This window comes from Manis javanica, chromosome 13, assembly GCF_040802235.1.
Source record: "Manis javanica isolate MJ-LG chromosome 13, MJ_LKY, whole genome shotgun sequence".
Lineage (NCBI taxonomy): Eukaryota > Metazoa > Chordata > Mammalia > Pholidota > Manidae > Manis > Manis javanica.
This window is the reverse complement of record NC_133168.1, coordinates 45059698-45076153: the sequence shown is the minus strand read 5'-3', so window position 1 is coordinate 45076153 and position 16456 is coordinate 45059698. Positions and strand designations below refer to the sequence as shown.

At 38.5% G+C, this 16456-nt stretch overlaps 1 protein-coding gene and 1 pseudogene across 4 annotated transcripts in view; one reads left to right on the top strand and one right to left on the bottom strand.

Annotated features, from left to right (window-relative positions):
* NKAIN2 (sodium/potassium transporting ATPase interacting 2) overlaps positions 1 to 16456 on the bottom strand; it is a 1075019-nt gene that overhangs the window by 73557 nt on the left and 985006 nt on the right. The gene's annotated exons all lie outside the window — the stretch shown is intronic.
* LOC108403974 (phosphatidylinositol 3,4,5-trisphosphate 3-phosphatase TPTE2 pseudogene) lies at positions 7063 to 8268 on the top strand (annotated as a pseudogene).

Sequence of the window (16456 nt, the reverse complement as noted above, 5' to 3'; positions counted from 1 at the left end):
AGACATTCTTGCGCTCAAGAAGTTCATGATGTACCACAGGGCACAGATAGGTGAAAACATTACCCCTAAAATGTGATAATATTAATACACGTGGTTATGGAAGAGCCAAGGCTGGAGCTTAACTATAACTGAGGAGTCAGGAACAACTTGACTGAGGAGGTGGTGACCTGTGTCCTGAAGGAAAAATGAGGTACTCTACAGTAAAAGAATAGGTAACATTGAGTTAAGGCATATTATATGACAGACATTTTGTTAACTGCTTTTATGTATATTATTTCAAGCCTCAAAATATCCTTGCAAACTTGTTTAAATAATTCCATTTACTCCCCAAACCAAAAAGGCTTCTGGTGGCTTCAGGTCTAGTAAGTGGTGGAGTGACTAGTTCAAATTCATATCAAAGTGGTTTTCAACCTCACTCTATTTTTATTATACTGTATATCTCCAAAGAGAAGGGCAGAGGAAGTACTATCTAAGCAGAAAGAAGAGTCTCAGCAAACAGAAGCATAAAGTGACACAGAACTCAGCAAATATTTGGTATGTTGTAGGTTATAAGAAGGAAATAGAAATGGCGCTATTAGTGGATGGGCCCAGACTATTAAGAATCAGGTTTGCTAGACAAAATAAATTAGATTTTGTAGTGTGGAATTTGGATCTACACTAAAGAATTTTAGGTAGAGGACTAAGGTGTGAATTAATTGTGCTAGCTATCTGGAGGCTGCATTAGAACTGAAAGAGCATTTGGGGAACAATCCAATAGACCAGGTATACAAACACAGCATAGACCCCACCACAAAGGCTCTTAGAGCTCCGTCAGGAGTCCTCAGATAGATTAGGATCTCAGCAGTGATGAAAAGTTAACAACATATATTTAAAATTTTCTTTCTTACTTAGCATAAATTCAGAGTAAGTTCCCCAAATATGCCAACTCCTTTTCTCTGGAACCTGTGAACATGTTGTATTACAACCCCTGAGGGAACTTTGCAGATATGATTAAGGTTATCTTGAGATGGAGAGAGTATCCTGTATTATCCAGGTCAGCCCATTTAATCACATGAGACCTTAAAAGCAAAGACCCTTTCCCATGAGGGTCAGATGCAGTATGAAGACTGCAGCTACCATTGCTCCATTTGAAGATGGAGGTAAGAGTCCATAAGCCAGGGGATCAGGTGGCCTTTAGAAGTTGAGAAAAGCCCTGAGGTAAGAGCAAGGAAATGGGGCCTCAGTCATACAATGTCAAAGAATTGAATTGTTCTAACAACCTGAATGAGAAGAGACACAAATTCTCACCTAGAGCCTTGAGAAAAGAATACAGCGTGGCTGACACCATGATTTCAGCTAAGTGAGAATTCTGACCTATAGAAGTTGTGAGGTAACATATTTTGGTTGTTTCAAAACATTAAGTTTATGGTAATTTGTTGTAGCAGCAATAGAAAACTAATACACTGTTATACTTAATGTCAGAGCTGAGGGAAATAGCAATGACTCTGGGAAAGATTTAATAAATATTTTCACAGAGGTGCAGTAAACCAAATGTGGATAATAGAGGAACTCAAAAATAAAGGTTCTGGACCCCAGCATTTTTAATGATCTTTGAATTGAATCTCTTGCAGGAACCAAGCAAGAGCCCAAGTCTGTATTATTCTAGAATCTCTTAAAGGAAGTGAGGAGACCATAGGAACTACTCTAGGTGTTTGAAGGGTGCCCCATAGGTGTTAACTGCAGCAATGCTTAGGTTCCTTTGTGCTCCATTCATTCATGTATTCATCCATTCATTCAATAAATGATTGCTGAACATCTCTGAGTGTTAGGTGCTGACTGCCCCTTACGGAGCTCCCAATCTGATGGGGATGTGTAGAACTATAAACGAAGAGCTTCAGTGTGGAAAAAGCTGAGGTAAGTTTGTACAGGGTAATTGCTGATCACAGCACTATTTATAAAGGTATGTCTGGGAGCTTGTGTATTATTGGTCTGTGATGATAATGTATAAACGACGAGAAACTTTACTGTTTCAAATTGACAGAGGGATTTTATATCTGTTGAATCTAACAATAAAAATGCACCTATTTTTATGTTTTTTAATTTCATTTTACAGCAATTTATTTTTCCTATACTCTATAAAAACATCCATGGTGATTAATTAGGAAAATAAATAAAGAAACCCACAAAGGGTTTGAGAAGCACTGGCATAGCATTTAAAAGAGGTATCAAGACTAGACTGGGGGGAAATAGAGGGAAGGAAGAGAAGCCAGGGGAGTCCTGTCATGGGTCTTGCTTTGGCCTGAATTTTTTGTATTTTTCACAAGGCCATGTAATGGAAAATATAACAGAAGTAATACCTCTCCTCTGTTTTCATGTAGTCACCACCCATTCCATTTCTCCTGTTGGCTCAGTTCTTTGGAGAAACTTTCATACAGTAAAAATTTATGCAACTGTTCATCTCACCAATTAAAGATTTTGAAATAATTCCTAGTTAAGCACCACCCACACACACTAGCTGAGTATGTTTTCTTCTTCGCCCTCTGCACTAGGAGCTTGTGCTAATTTTTCTGGCATTTTTACAGCTCTGGCTTCAGCATAACTTCTTTCTTTCACACTAAGCTGTTCTCTGATAAGGCGCAGCTTGGGAAATCCATCATCCTAGGTACCAGTCAGGTTTCCACATCAGTAAAGTTAATTGACAGAAGGCTTAACAAATTTCTTAATTATGGCTGCAAAGTTTTACTGAAAGAATCCCTCAAATCATAGAAAGACAGTGTTTTCTGATTAACTGGTTATGAAAATGGTACAACGAAAATGCAGCACACAACCTGATGGGATCTTAAGGGCAATCCAGAGGAGCATCACACAGCGAAAGAGGCCCGGTAGAGGTCAGAGTCAGGGAATGCAGCGTCCCCGGCTCTGGTGTCATGCGGTATCTCTCCACCTTGGTTGCCTTTGTCCTGCAAATCTTACAGGATTAGTATAAAAAAATTAAATATTATCTCTGAAATTGTTTTGTAAATTTAATATTATAAATAGAAATAAGGTGCTATTCGCAGGGGGAAGTGACCAGTAAGTTGTGGTTTGCTAAAAATGCCCATTAGGCTTAATGCACATGTAATAACTTCTGTTGGTACTAATAGTTCAATTAGTCTTTGTTTTCTTTGGAAATCACAGTCAGTAATACATTATAGGTTCATAGATTATAAAAGTGAAAATGACCTTAGGGGGTGACCTAGTTTAATGTTCTCATTTCTATGGGAAAGAAAGCTGACACTCAGTGAGAGTAAGTGACTTTCCTTAGGTCACTTAGCTTTTTAATGATAACAAACCTAAAATTTTCCTATTTCTTGACCTTGAAAGTGTTCTTTGTGTGATTATAAAAGTAATAAATACTCATTTGTTAAAAACTTGAGACATACAAAAGATATAAAAATAAATTAAAATCCTGCACAATTCCACAATTCAGAGGTAAGTATTCTCAGTAAGTTTTTACTGTATATAGATATAGATATAAATTTTCCTCTAAAATTGGGATGTTATTGCATTGAGAATTTGGTACCCTCCTTTTTCATTCAACATTATTGTGTCAAAACAGTTTTTACTGTTATTAAAAACATTCTCTAGGCTGTGTTTTTATAACTGAATGATGTTTTTTTGTCACGGTGGTCCAATAAGTATAAATATCTTTAGTCATTAGTGAAGGGGAAACTTTTAGCTCCTGGTACTTCTTTTTAAATTAGGCTGTTCTTTTTCCCTTGTCCATTTTTCCTATTTTTGATCATATCAATCTTTCTCAGTGATTTATCTTTACCTATTAAGGACACCAATTCTCTTTTCTCCTCCCTTCATAGAGTAGGCAAACATTTTAACTTTTATTATGATTCAGGATCATCAATTTGAGCTTCATCTCTTACCACAGACTATATTATGGGTTAAGTAACTTGCTGAGACAGACGTATCACTGAAAGCAAGTGTTCCATACCAAAACCCATCTCATTCTCACTACACCACACTGCTTTTTTGAATAGCTGAGATCTAAAATGTAGGGCTTATAATCAGATTGTTAGATAGGAAATAAGCATTTTACAATTCAACCAGTAAACCATACTGACAAAAGTAACTACCACATCAATATCCTATACATTTTATTTTTCATTTCAATTCTCTTCGATACTTGAAACTGAAAACATCCCCATACTATTTAATACTGAGACTGGCATTCAGTTAATAACTCTTTAGCCTTTCCTTTCCATTTGTGCCATAGGTTGTCTTAATATTAATGAACAATTTAATAACATAGTTATAATAATAATAATAATTATTATTATAATAATTATTATTATTATTGCTGGGCAACCTTATAGAAAGAGAATATTTACATGGGTTTCTGTCCTAGTTATTTGACCTTTGGAACATAACAATGTCTGGATAAAGAATACATAGAAATACAAGTGAGAAATAATAGTACTATTCATATTTGTTTTGGAGATATTAATGTCTTTCTTATTTCAGTATCTCTGTTCTAAGTTTGATATTTAGTCATACCTCAGTAACAGTTTTAAAAATATTTAAAGAAAGAACATGTAAAATAACTTGGAACTTTGTAATATTATCATGTATTTTTATTCCATAATAATACTTGTTTTGAAAATTAAAGGCAATTTAAAAATTATTACAGTTCTGTATTTCGAAATATAAGAAGATTTTAGGAAAATTTTGATACCCATAACATTTCCATTAATGGGAAATATCCTAAACACTAGATTCTGTTTTAAATTAAAGTCTCAGAAACTGTCTTATTAAATGTTAAAATCTCATCACATGGCTCTCTCACTGTGTAGAGCACAGCAAGGAGGCAGTTATCTGCAAGCCAGCAAGAAGGCTCTCACCGGGAACCAAATCTGCCAGCACCTTGACCTTGGACTTCCAGCCTCCAGAACACCTTAAAAAAGGAAACAACCCAAATGTTCATCAACTGATTAACGGATCAGCAAAAGTTGTACATCTACACAAGAAAACCCTACTCCCACAGAAGAGGGGCGCTGGAGAGCTCTTCCCCAGAAGGCGTTTCAGGAGGCCCAACGTCCAACTCCATCTTTGAGGCTGACAGATTGGGAAAGCTGAAAATGTATCCCTCATTTCCATTCACCCTTTCACCTCTTTGCGGGAGGCTCCACAACCCCCTCTGCTGTCCTTCTCTCCTGCTTGCCCCTAGGTGCTGGCTGAGGATGGTTTAAGATAGGAACATTCCAGGACCACTTACATTCTAATGACAGGGCCTGGGAAAAGTGCCTGGTGAACTTTCAGGCATGTACCTGCAGTGGAGGAAATCCTATTATTGATTTCAGGTAGATCTGAGTTTGATTCCCACCTTTGCTACTAAGGAATTATGTGGCTTTGGGCAAAATACATAACCTCACCAAGCCTCCAGTTATTTTGATCATTAATTTTAAAAAAATGAATGAATTTAAAATACCCATGGGGAAACCTGGTTTAAATTCGGTATCCAGGCGCCCGGTGTCCCACGGGCCTCAGGGCAGGGAGCAAGACCCGCCGGCCGCCTCCTCAGAAGGGATGCACCACAGCCTTGTGCGGCAACTCGGTGGACACAGAAGCCACGTAGTAGTCACTGTGACTGCTGTGCAACTGAGCCCCCCTTAGGACCTGCTGTCGGGGCTCGGCAAGCAGCGGCCTGGCTGTGCGAGGCTGCGCGTACCTCTGGAGTTGTGAGGCCCACAGTGGAAGGTGCTGTAGGCAGCCCGGAGCTGAACGGGTCTGTGGCATCGGCGGCCTCAGCCAACAGCCCCCTCCAGCCTGGAGAGGACTCCCCTGGCGGCCCGCAGGCCGGGGCAGGGCACCTAGTGTGCGCGGTCCGGCTGGGACTTGCTTCCAGGAGAGCGGCTCGCGCGCCAGGACAGCGGGAAAGGGAAAGCCAAAAGCTCAACGTAATCTTTGGATGCCAGAGAAAAACTAACAGTCTAGACAGTCTTCTCTGAGATTACCCTGGGATCTTTGATCTTGGCACCCCACCCCCATCTTAAGGAGAACAGTGTCTATTTTTAAGTCTGCCACCAGGAACCAAGTGTATTGTATTCCCCGCTCAACTATGATCTCAGGACCACCTGGAATCTGTTGTTTGGGGTTGCCATGGACACAGAGTTCTTATTCCAGTACTGGCTCAGTAGGAGCATCAGGTAAGTGGATCCAGGCCTTGCAGAGCACAGAGCATCCCAGAAATCCGTCTCTACCTTGGCCTGTCCTGGTTCTTGGGCCCACCTCTTTGGAACAAAAAAAGGCAGAAGCCTCGGAGCTTGGAACTTTTACTCCCACTGAGCATGAGCTGGTGTTCCTGTTCACCATAAAGGCTGTTTACAGATTAATTCTAGATTAAATTCAGCCACAGGACAATACCATGCAGAGATTAAAGGAGGACCCTTATATCTCTGGTTCATGCGTCCAAAAAAAAAATAAAGTTATGGGCAACTCTTTAGGGTCCTCTGACAACAGTGAGAATGGGAATGATGTCAATGAATGGACATCAGTAATCTCTGATGGAGCCGCCAACGAAAGTAAAATAGAACAACTTTCCACGCCTGATGATGGTGACGAAGACATCGATTTTCCTAATTCATATGAAGATAAGAAGGCTCTAACAGCCTTTCCTGTGTCTTCTAGCCAGAATGTCTTCAGTAGCTCTGACTGGAATGAGTTCCAATCAGGGACCAATAAGGACATCATCAATGAAAACTCTGCGCTGAGTGATTTGACAGCAGTATCCTCTGAGGGGATCCCCAGGGCACAAACTCTGACTCAGGTGAGTTGGAAAAAGTAATCTGTGTTTGAGCTGTGTAAAATAGAACAACTTTCCAAGCTTGACGAAGACATCGATTTTCCTAATTCATATGACAGTGTGATTAAGGGAACTGTGTAATTGTATCATCTTTCACACTCAGAATATTTGGAGTTTTGCTGGCCTTGGTGGATTTGTCCCTCATCATTACAGATCGAATTGATAACACAATGTAAATTCCTTTCTATTTCTTTAGCTATTGCTTTGTTTTTTTAAATGGATGTTGTTCTTCGAATATTTGTAGAAGGGATATGATCTTATTTTTCTGACATACTTAACTCCTTAGATACTGTCATTATTGTGGTAACTCTATTGGTTGATATTGTTTATATTTTTTATGACTTTAAGGTTCATAAAGATATTCCCAGACTGGCAATTTTATTTTGACTTCTACGACTTATCATTCTGATGAGTTTTTCATCTGGCTTATCAAAAAAGGCATCTTGAAATGCTGTCCAGAAGGATGGTTTCAGGAAATAAATGGCGATACAAGAAGGATGGATTTGATTTAGATCTCACATTACTGAACGTATTATTGCCATGTCATTCCTATCTTCTGAAAAGGCGTCTTTTTATAGGAATCCCATCAAGGAAGTTGTACAATTCCTGGATACCAAGCATCTAAACCACTACCAAGTCTACAATGTATGCACTGAAGGAGATTATGATTCTAAGTATTTCCATTATAGGGTCCATCAAATAATGATAGATGATCACAATGTCCCCTCTCTGAGTGAGATGCTGGCATTCACCAAAGAAGTAGATGAATGGATGGCTCAAGATAATGAAAATATCATTGTGATTCACTGCAAGGGAGGCAAAGGCAGAACTGGAACTATGGTGTGTGGCCTTATTGACAGTGAAATATTTAAAACTGCAGAGAACAGCCTTTATTACTTTGGAGAATGACGAACAGATAAAAGCATCAGTACTAAATTTCAAGGGGTAGAAACTCCTCAGAGCAGATATGTTGGATATTTTGCAGATGTGAAAAATATCTACAACTAGACTCTCCCTCCAGTAAAAGTACTTACAATAAAAAAGCTCATTATTTATTTGATTCATGGTGTCGGAAAAGGCAATGGAAATGACCTTAAAATACAAATAACAATGCAGCAAAAGACCTTCTTTTTCTGTTCTGCTTCCAAAAACTGTATGATAACTCACGATGTTGAAGCAGATAGAGTAATAATTAACCTGGTCAGCTGTCCACCTCTGTATGATGATGTGAAAGGGCAGTTTCTCTCTTTAGATCTTCCTAAATACTGTGACAACTGCCTATTTTTCTTCTGGTTCTATACATCTTTTATACAAAGTAACAGGCTTTATCTTCCAAGAATGAATTGGATAATCTTCATAAACCCAAAACATGGAAAATCTACTGTCCAGACTTTGCGATTGAGATCTATTTTGATGAAGCTGTAGCTGGTACCTAATTAAGTGCTGTCCCCCTTCTAGGACAGAATCATATTCCTCACAATCCCTGCTGCTTCCTTGTATCTTCTGAACATACTTCCCTGCTAGCATCCTTGTTTACACACATGTACATATGTTTTTGGAAACCTATTAAATGCATACAAGATAAATAGAAACAAACAAACAAACAAATAAATAAATAAATAAGGCATTCAGTAAAAAAAAAATCTCAGCACATGATGGAAAAATTGAATGCCTCTAAGTGTTTGTACATTCAGTCTGATATATTCATTTTTGAAGCCTTTCTGTAAAATTACCTTTAAGTATGTAAAGAATATTTACATATTCTGTCATTCACTTTCCCATTATGATCTAGTTATGATTAAATTTCTTCCTTTGGGGCCTGGCCATTTCTTTTGCAGTAATTGAACTTTTTACAGTATCCTGCATTAGACTAATTTATCTTCTTTGCTATAGCATTAGGGTGACTGAAAAAAATTAAATGGGAAAAATCAGAAGAGAATCCAAAGATCTCCTGGCAACATGGAAGTGGTTGGCATTCAAGCCAGGCATTTTATGGGCTAATGGACTCTGTTAATTGTGTGAGACATTTACCCTTTAATGGAAAATGGAGTTAACGTGTAGCCAAGGATGATGTCTCCCCTGTTTGAACTTTACCATTTTAAGGATGCTTCTTGGAAAACATTTTAGTTTTATGGTTCTAAATGAACAGCATCTATCTCTTCAGTGCCTATAGGAAAGTGCTGTTAGAAAGATGTGATGGAAAAACATCATATATTCCACAAAGACCATTGGCAACTTAGTGGAAAGAATGTGCATTATCATTTAATCAATTGATGGTGCCCTTATAGGACCCAAATGCACAAAATGATGGAATGCTATATGCTTTCAGAGTGGTTGTAAGTTAATTGCTAAATTATGAGCATTCTGGAAATGTCTGATGGCCACTACATGGGGATAAAGAAGGGCCTCTCCCACCTGTAAAGTTTGAGAGAAAACAAAAAAGACACAGAAGCAGACCCACCAATTTTTTTCAATAGTAGCAGGGGCAATTTGGAAGGTCACAATTTCAATCAAAGTCACTTGGATGAAATATGAAGGAGGCAGTTCTACATTATGAGTATCCAGAAGAGTTTACACAATCCCTATTGTAAGTGACACAGATAGTGTTCCTGTAATCCAAATTCTCCACCCTCCACCATTTAAATACAATAGAAGGCCAGAGACTAAGGACTTATCTGTGATCCTCCAGTACATAAGTAAGTACACAAGCCAGGGGAATGTGTGTGAAGTAAAATAAAAAATATGATTCTGGTTTATACCTATGGTAGCAAGGGATGTATCAGGCCATGCTGTTTTAATTCCATCAGCCTTTAATCAAAGTAACTATTGTGATCTGTTTGCAAACTCATCCTCAGAGAAAGCAGAACAGAAAAAAAATGCAACAAATTATTTTTTTTGCTATCACTTGTTTTTTAATGCAGGTTTTTCTAATAAAACCAGCTGATCATAATTATCTTGTCTGCTGGGTATTTTATTTTTCATTAGAAGTTAATAAATTGGTCATTATTAGCATTTTTAAAATTTATTTATTTATTTATTTATTGGTATCATTAATATACACTTACAAGAACAACATTGTGGTTACTAAATTTCCCCCATTATCAAGTCCCCACCACATACCCCATTATAGTCACTGTCCATCAACGTAGTAAGATGCTGTAGAATCACTACTTGTCTTCTCTGTGCTACACTGCCTTCCCCGAGCCCCTCCCCACCTCCACATTACGTGTGCTATTCATAATGCTCCTTTTCCCCCTTATCCCTCCCTTCAAACCCATCATCCCCAGTCCCTTTTCTTTTCGTAACTGTTAGTCCATTCTTGGGTTCTGTGTCTGCTGCTGTTTTGTTCCTTCAGTTTTTGCTTTGTTCTTATACTTCACAGATGAGTGAAATCATTTGATATTTGTCTTTCTTCGCCTGGCTTATTTCACTGAGCATAATACCCTCTAGCTCCATCCATGTTCTTGCAAGTGGTAGGATTTGTTTTCCTCTGATGGTTGAATAATATTCCATTGTGTATATATGTACCACATCTTCTTTGTCCATTCATCTACTGATGGACACTTAGGTTGCTTCCATTTCTTGGCTATTATAAATAGTGCTGCCATAAACATAGGGGTGCACATGTCTTTTTCAAACCGAACTCCTGCATTCTTAGGGTGAATTCCTAGGAGTGGAATTCCTGGGTCAAATGGTATTTCTATTTTTAGTTTTTTGAGGAACCTCCATACTGCTTTCCACAAAGGTTGAAACAATTTACATTCCCACCAGCAGTGTAGGAGGGTTCTCCTTTCTCCACATCTTTGCCAACATTTGTTGTTGTTTGTCTTTTGGATGGTGGCATCCTAACTGGTGTGAGGTGATATCTCACTGTGGTTTTAATTTGCATTTCTCTGATTATTAGAGATGTGGATCATCTTTTCATGTGCCTATTGGCCATCTGAATTTCTTCTTTGGAGAAGTGTTTGTTCAGATCCTCTGCCCATTTTTTAACTGGGTTATTTGCATTTTTGTTTGTTGAGGTGCATGAGCTCTTTGTATATTTTGGATGTCAACTCCTTATCAGATATGTCATTTATGAATATATTCTCCCGTACTGTAGGATGCCTTTTTGTTCTATTGATGGTGTCCTTTGCTGTACAGAAGCTTTTTAGTTTGATATAGTCCCACTTGTTCATTTTGCTTTTGTTTTCCTTGCCCAGGGAGATATGTTTATGAAAAAGTTGCTAATGTTTATATTCAAGAGAGTTTTGCCTATATTTTCTTCTAAGAGTTTTATGGTTCAAGACTTATATTCAGGTCTTTGATGCATTTTGAGTTTACTTTTGTGAATGGAGTTAGATAGTAATCCAATTTCATTCTCTTGCATGTAGCTGTCCCATTTTGCCAACACCAGCTGTTGAAGAGGCTGTCATTTACCCATTGTATATCCATCACTCCTTTATTGTATATTAATTGACCATATATGCTTGGGTTAATATCTGGACTGTCTATTCTGTTCCACTGGTCTATTGGTCTGTTCTTGGGCCAGTCCCAAATTGTCTTAATTACTGTGGTTTTGTAGTAGAGCTTGAAGTTGGGAAGCGAGATCCCCCCTGCTTTATTCTTCCTTCTCAGGATTGCTTCGACTATTTGGTGTCTTTTATAGTTCCATATGAATTTTAGAACTATTTGTTTCAGTTCACTGAAGAATGCTCTTAGTGTTTTGATAAGGATTGAACTGAATCTGTAGATAGCTTTGTGCGGGATGGCTATTTTAACAATATTAAATCTTTCTACCCAAGAGCATGGGATGAATTTCCATTTATTAGTATCCTCTTTAATTTCTCTTAGGCATGTCTTGTAGTTTTCAGGGTACAGGTTTTTTACTTCCTTGGTTAGGTTTATTCCTAGGTATTTTATTCTTTTTGATGTAACTGTGAATGGAATTGTTTTCCTGATTTCTCTTTCTGCTACTTCCTAATTGTCAGTGTATAGGATCACAACAGATTTCTGTGTATTAATTTTGTATCCTGCAGCTTTGCTGAATTCAGGTATTAGTTCTACAAGTTTTGGAGTGAATTCTTTAGGGATTTTTTATTTACAATAACATGTCATCTGCAAGCAGTGCCAGTTTGAATTCGTTCTTACCAATCTGAATGCCTTTCATTTCTTTGTGTTGTCTGATTGCAGTGGCTAGGCACTCCAGTACTATGTTGAATAAAAGCAGGGAGAGTGGGCATCCTTGTGTTGTTCCTGATCTTAGGGGAATAGCTTTCAGCTTCTTACTGTTAAGTATGATGTTGGCTGTGGGTTTGTCATAGATGGCCTTTATTATGCTGAGGTACTTTCCCTCTCTACCCATTTTGTTGAGAGTTTTCGTAATGAATGGATGTTGAATTTCTTCAAATGTTTTTTCAGCACTTATTGAAATGATCACATGATTTTGTCTTTTTTGTTGATGTGGTAGATGATGTTGATGGGTTTTCAAATCCCACTTGATCATGGTGTATGATCCTCCTGATATTTTTTTGAATTCAGTTTGCTAATATTTTGAGTATTTTTGCACCTATGTTCACCAGGGATATTGGTCTGTAGTTTTCTTTTTTTGTGGTGTCTTTGCCTGGTTTTGATATTAGAGTGATGCTGGCTTCATAGAATGAGTTTGGAAGTATTCCCTCCTCTTCTATATTTTGAACAACTTTAAGGAGATGGGTGGGTATTATGTTATCTCTAAATGTCTGATAAAATTCAGTAGGGAATCTATCTGGTTTGGGGGTTTTGTTCTTGGGTAGTTTTTTGGTTATCGATTCAATTTCATTGCTGGTAATTGGTCTGTTTAGATTTTCTATACATCTTCCTATATCAGTTTTGGAAGGTTGTATTTTTCTAGAAAGTTGCCCATTTCTTCTAGGTTATCCAGTTTGTTAGTATATAGATTTTCATACTATTTTCTAATAATTGTTTGTATTTCTCTGGTATCCGTCGTGATTTTTCCTTTCTCATTTCTGATTCTGTCTGTGTGTGTAGATTCTCTTTTTTTCTTAATAAGTCTGGCTATGGGTTTATCTATTTTGTTTATTTTTTCAAAGAACTTCTGCTGACTTTGGGCTTCATTTGTTCTTCTTTTTCCAGTTTCAAAAATTGTAAAGTTAGGCTATTCATTTGGGATTGTTTTTCCTTCTTTAAAAGGCCTGGATTGCTATATACTTCCCTTTTAGAACTGCCTTCACTGTATCTCACTGAAGTTGGGGCGTTGTGTTGTTGTTTTCACTTAGCTCCATATATTGCTTGATCTGTGTTAGTTTGGTCATTGATTATTTAGGAGCATGTTGTTAAGCCTCCATGTGTTTGTTAGCCTTTTTGTTTTCTTTGTACAATTTGTACAATTTCAATCTTTTTGAATTTACTGAGGCTCTTTTTGTGGCCTAGTATGTTGTCTATTCTGGAAAATGTTCCATGTGCACTTGAAAAGAAAGTGTATCCTGCTGCTTTTGGGTGGAGAGTTCTATAGATGTCTCTTAGGTCTATCTGTTCTAATGTGTTGTTCAATGCCTCTGTCTCCTTACTTATTTTGTGTCTGGTTGATCTGTCCTTTGGAGTGAGTGGAGTGTTCAAGTCTCCTAGAATGAATGCATTACATTCTATTTCCCCTTTTAATTCTGTTAGTATTTGTTTCACCTATGTAGGTGCTCCTGTGTTGGGTGCATAGATATTTAAATTGGTCGTATCCTCTTGTTGGATTGACCCCTTTATCATTATATAATGTCCTTCTTTTTGTCTCTTGTGACTTTCTTTGTTCTGAAGTCTATTTCATCTGATACCAGTACTGTAACACCTGATTTTTTCTCCCTATTATTTACATGAAATATCTTTTTCCATCCCTTCAGTTTCAGTCTGTGTATGTCTTTGGGTTTGAAGTGAGTCTCTTGTAGGCAGCAATTAGTTGGGTATTATTTTTTTATCCATTCAGGGACTCTATGTCTTTTGATTGGTTCATTCTGACCATTTACATTTAGGGTGATAATGATAGGTATGTACTTATTGCCCTGCAGGCTTTACATTCATGGTAACCAAAACTTCAAGGGTAACTTCCTTACTAGCTAAGAGTCTCACGTAACTCCATCAGTATGCTATTACAAACAAAATCTAAAGGTTCTTTTTATTTTCCCCCTCCTTTTCTTCCTCCTCCATTCTTTATATATTAAGTATAATATTCTGTACTCTTTGTCTATCCCTTTTTATTATGTCTGATGACAGATATTTAACTGTAGGAACACTTCCATCTATAGCAGTCCCTCCAAAATACAATGTAGAAATGGTTTGTGGGAGCTAAATTATCTCAGCTTTTGGTTATCTGGAAATTGTTTAATCCCTCCTTTCAATTTAAATGATAATATTGTTGGATAAAGTATTCTTGGTTCGAGATCCTTCTGCTTCATTGCATTAAATATATCATGCCACTCCCTTCTGGCCTGTAACGTTTCTGTTGTGAAGTCTGATGATAGCCTGATGAGCTTTCCTTTGTCTGTGATCTTATTTCTATCTCTGGCTGCTTTAAATAGTCTGTCCTTATCCTTGATCTTTGCCATTTTAATTATTATATGTCTGGGTGTTGTCCTCCTTGGGTCCTTTGTTTTGTGAGATCTGTGCACCTCCATGGCCAGAGAGACTATCTCCTTCCCCAGATTGGGGAAGTTTTCAGCAATTACTTCCTCAAAAGTCATTTTCTATCTCTTTTTCTCTCTCTTGTTCTTCTGATACCCCTATGGTATGAATATTGTTCCGTTTGGATTGGTCACACAGTTCTCTCAGTATTCTTTCATTCTTAGAGATCCTTTTTTCTCTCTGTGCCTCAGTTTCTTTGTATTCCTCTTCCCTAGTTTCTATTTCATTTATCATCTCCTCTACCATATCGAATCTGCTTTTAATACCCTCCATTGTGCTCTTCAACGATTGGATCTCCATCCTAAATTCATTCCTAAGATCTTGAATATTTTTCTTTACCTCCATGGGCATGTTAATAATTTTTATTTTGAAATCTCTTTCAGGAAGATTCATGAGGTCGATTTCATTTGAATCTTTCTCAGGTGTATTCATAATTTTGCTTTGAACCAGGTTCCTTTGACATTTCATAATTTGTCTGTGGTGCCCTCTACTGCCCAGAAGCTCTACTCTCTGTAGCTGCTCTGCCCCTTGAGCAATGTCAGGGGTCACAGGGGAGTGGTGTTGTTTCTTGGAGGGGAGGAAAGAGCTGTTTCTTGTTTCCCGGCTGCAATGCCTGTCTCCATTGCCAGAACCAGTAGGCCAAACATACAGGTGTAAGCCTCTATGCTTTGTGTTTGTAGTTGCTGTAGGCATGGCTTGCCTCTGGCTGGCCTGACACCTGGGCAGTGGTTTCTGGTTTGCAAGCCTGAGCCAGGTGCAGGGTAGCCAGGAGGAAGACACAGCAGGCTGCATATCACAGTGTGGGGCCTTGAAGCTGCATAGCCAGCCAGGGGGATGGAGCGCCTGAAGATCATTTAAGCTCCCAACCTGCTGGGTAGAGTGCACCTGGACAATTTTGTCTACCTGTCCTTTCTCCTGAGCAATAAGCTCTGTGTAATGCTTGCCCCTTTAGCAGCCCTCTTGCTTTTTGGAAGTCTCTCAGACTGCCCACCCAGATCAGCCTGATATGAATCCCTGTTTTCCACAAGTGGCTGGAATCTCCATCTCTCCAGTTATTCTGCTTGTCTTAGCTTTCCAACCCCACTAATCACCAGAGCACCATGCAATGTAGGTTCATGCTCCCAGAGCAGATCTCCAGGGCTGGGTGTTCAGCAGTCCCAGGCTTCCACTCCTGTTTCTCTTCCTCCTGCTGGTGAGCTTGGGAGGGGGAAGGACTTGGACCCTGCCAGGTCACAACTTTGGTATGTTACCCTGTTCTGTGAGGTCTGCTCTTTTCTCCAGGTGTATGCAGTCTGGTGCAGCCTTTCCTCCCTGTTGCTCTTTCAGGATTAGTTGTATTAATTATATTTTCATATTATATGTGGTTTTAGGAGAAGGTCTTTGTGTTACCTCTCACACCACCATCTTTAATCCAATTGCATTTTCATAAATTAATAAATTACCATTGATTCTACAGCAGCCCTTCTGGCTGTGGTCTATGTCAATGGAAGAAGTGAGTCTCCTAAGCCTGATTTCCTCTGGCAAGTCTAAATGTCTGGGAACTTTGAAACCTGAACTAAATAGCAGACTATGATCATAACAGATAATATTCCCCTTTTTGGGCAGTCAGGAGGGCAGTGGTCTTACCAACAATATCTCCCATTTATCTATTTCAACACTGATTCTAAGGCTGTGAAATTCCTAGAAGGGGAGGAACAGGAAAAACAGCAGAAGCAGCTGCCTGGACCTTTGGACATGTGCCATTTTTTGAGATGGCAGGATTTTAACTTTATCACATACATCACATTCTACTTTCTTAAATACCTCATCAATATCTAAAACACACTTAAAGCTACAATGTTCTAAACTTTATTTGTGCAGTGGCTTGTTGACTCTCACAGCGATCTTTGGAGGCAGGTATAATCTGTGTTCACAGACCTGGATGCTGAGTTATAGAGAGGGTAGGTGGCCTGCCAAGGTCACAGAGATAGTCTCAGG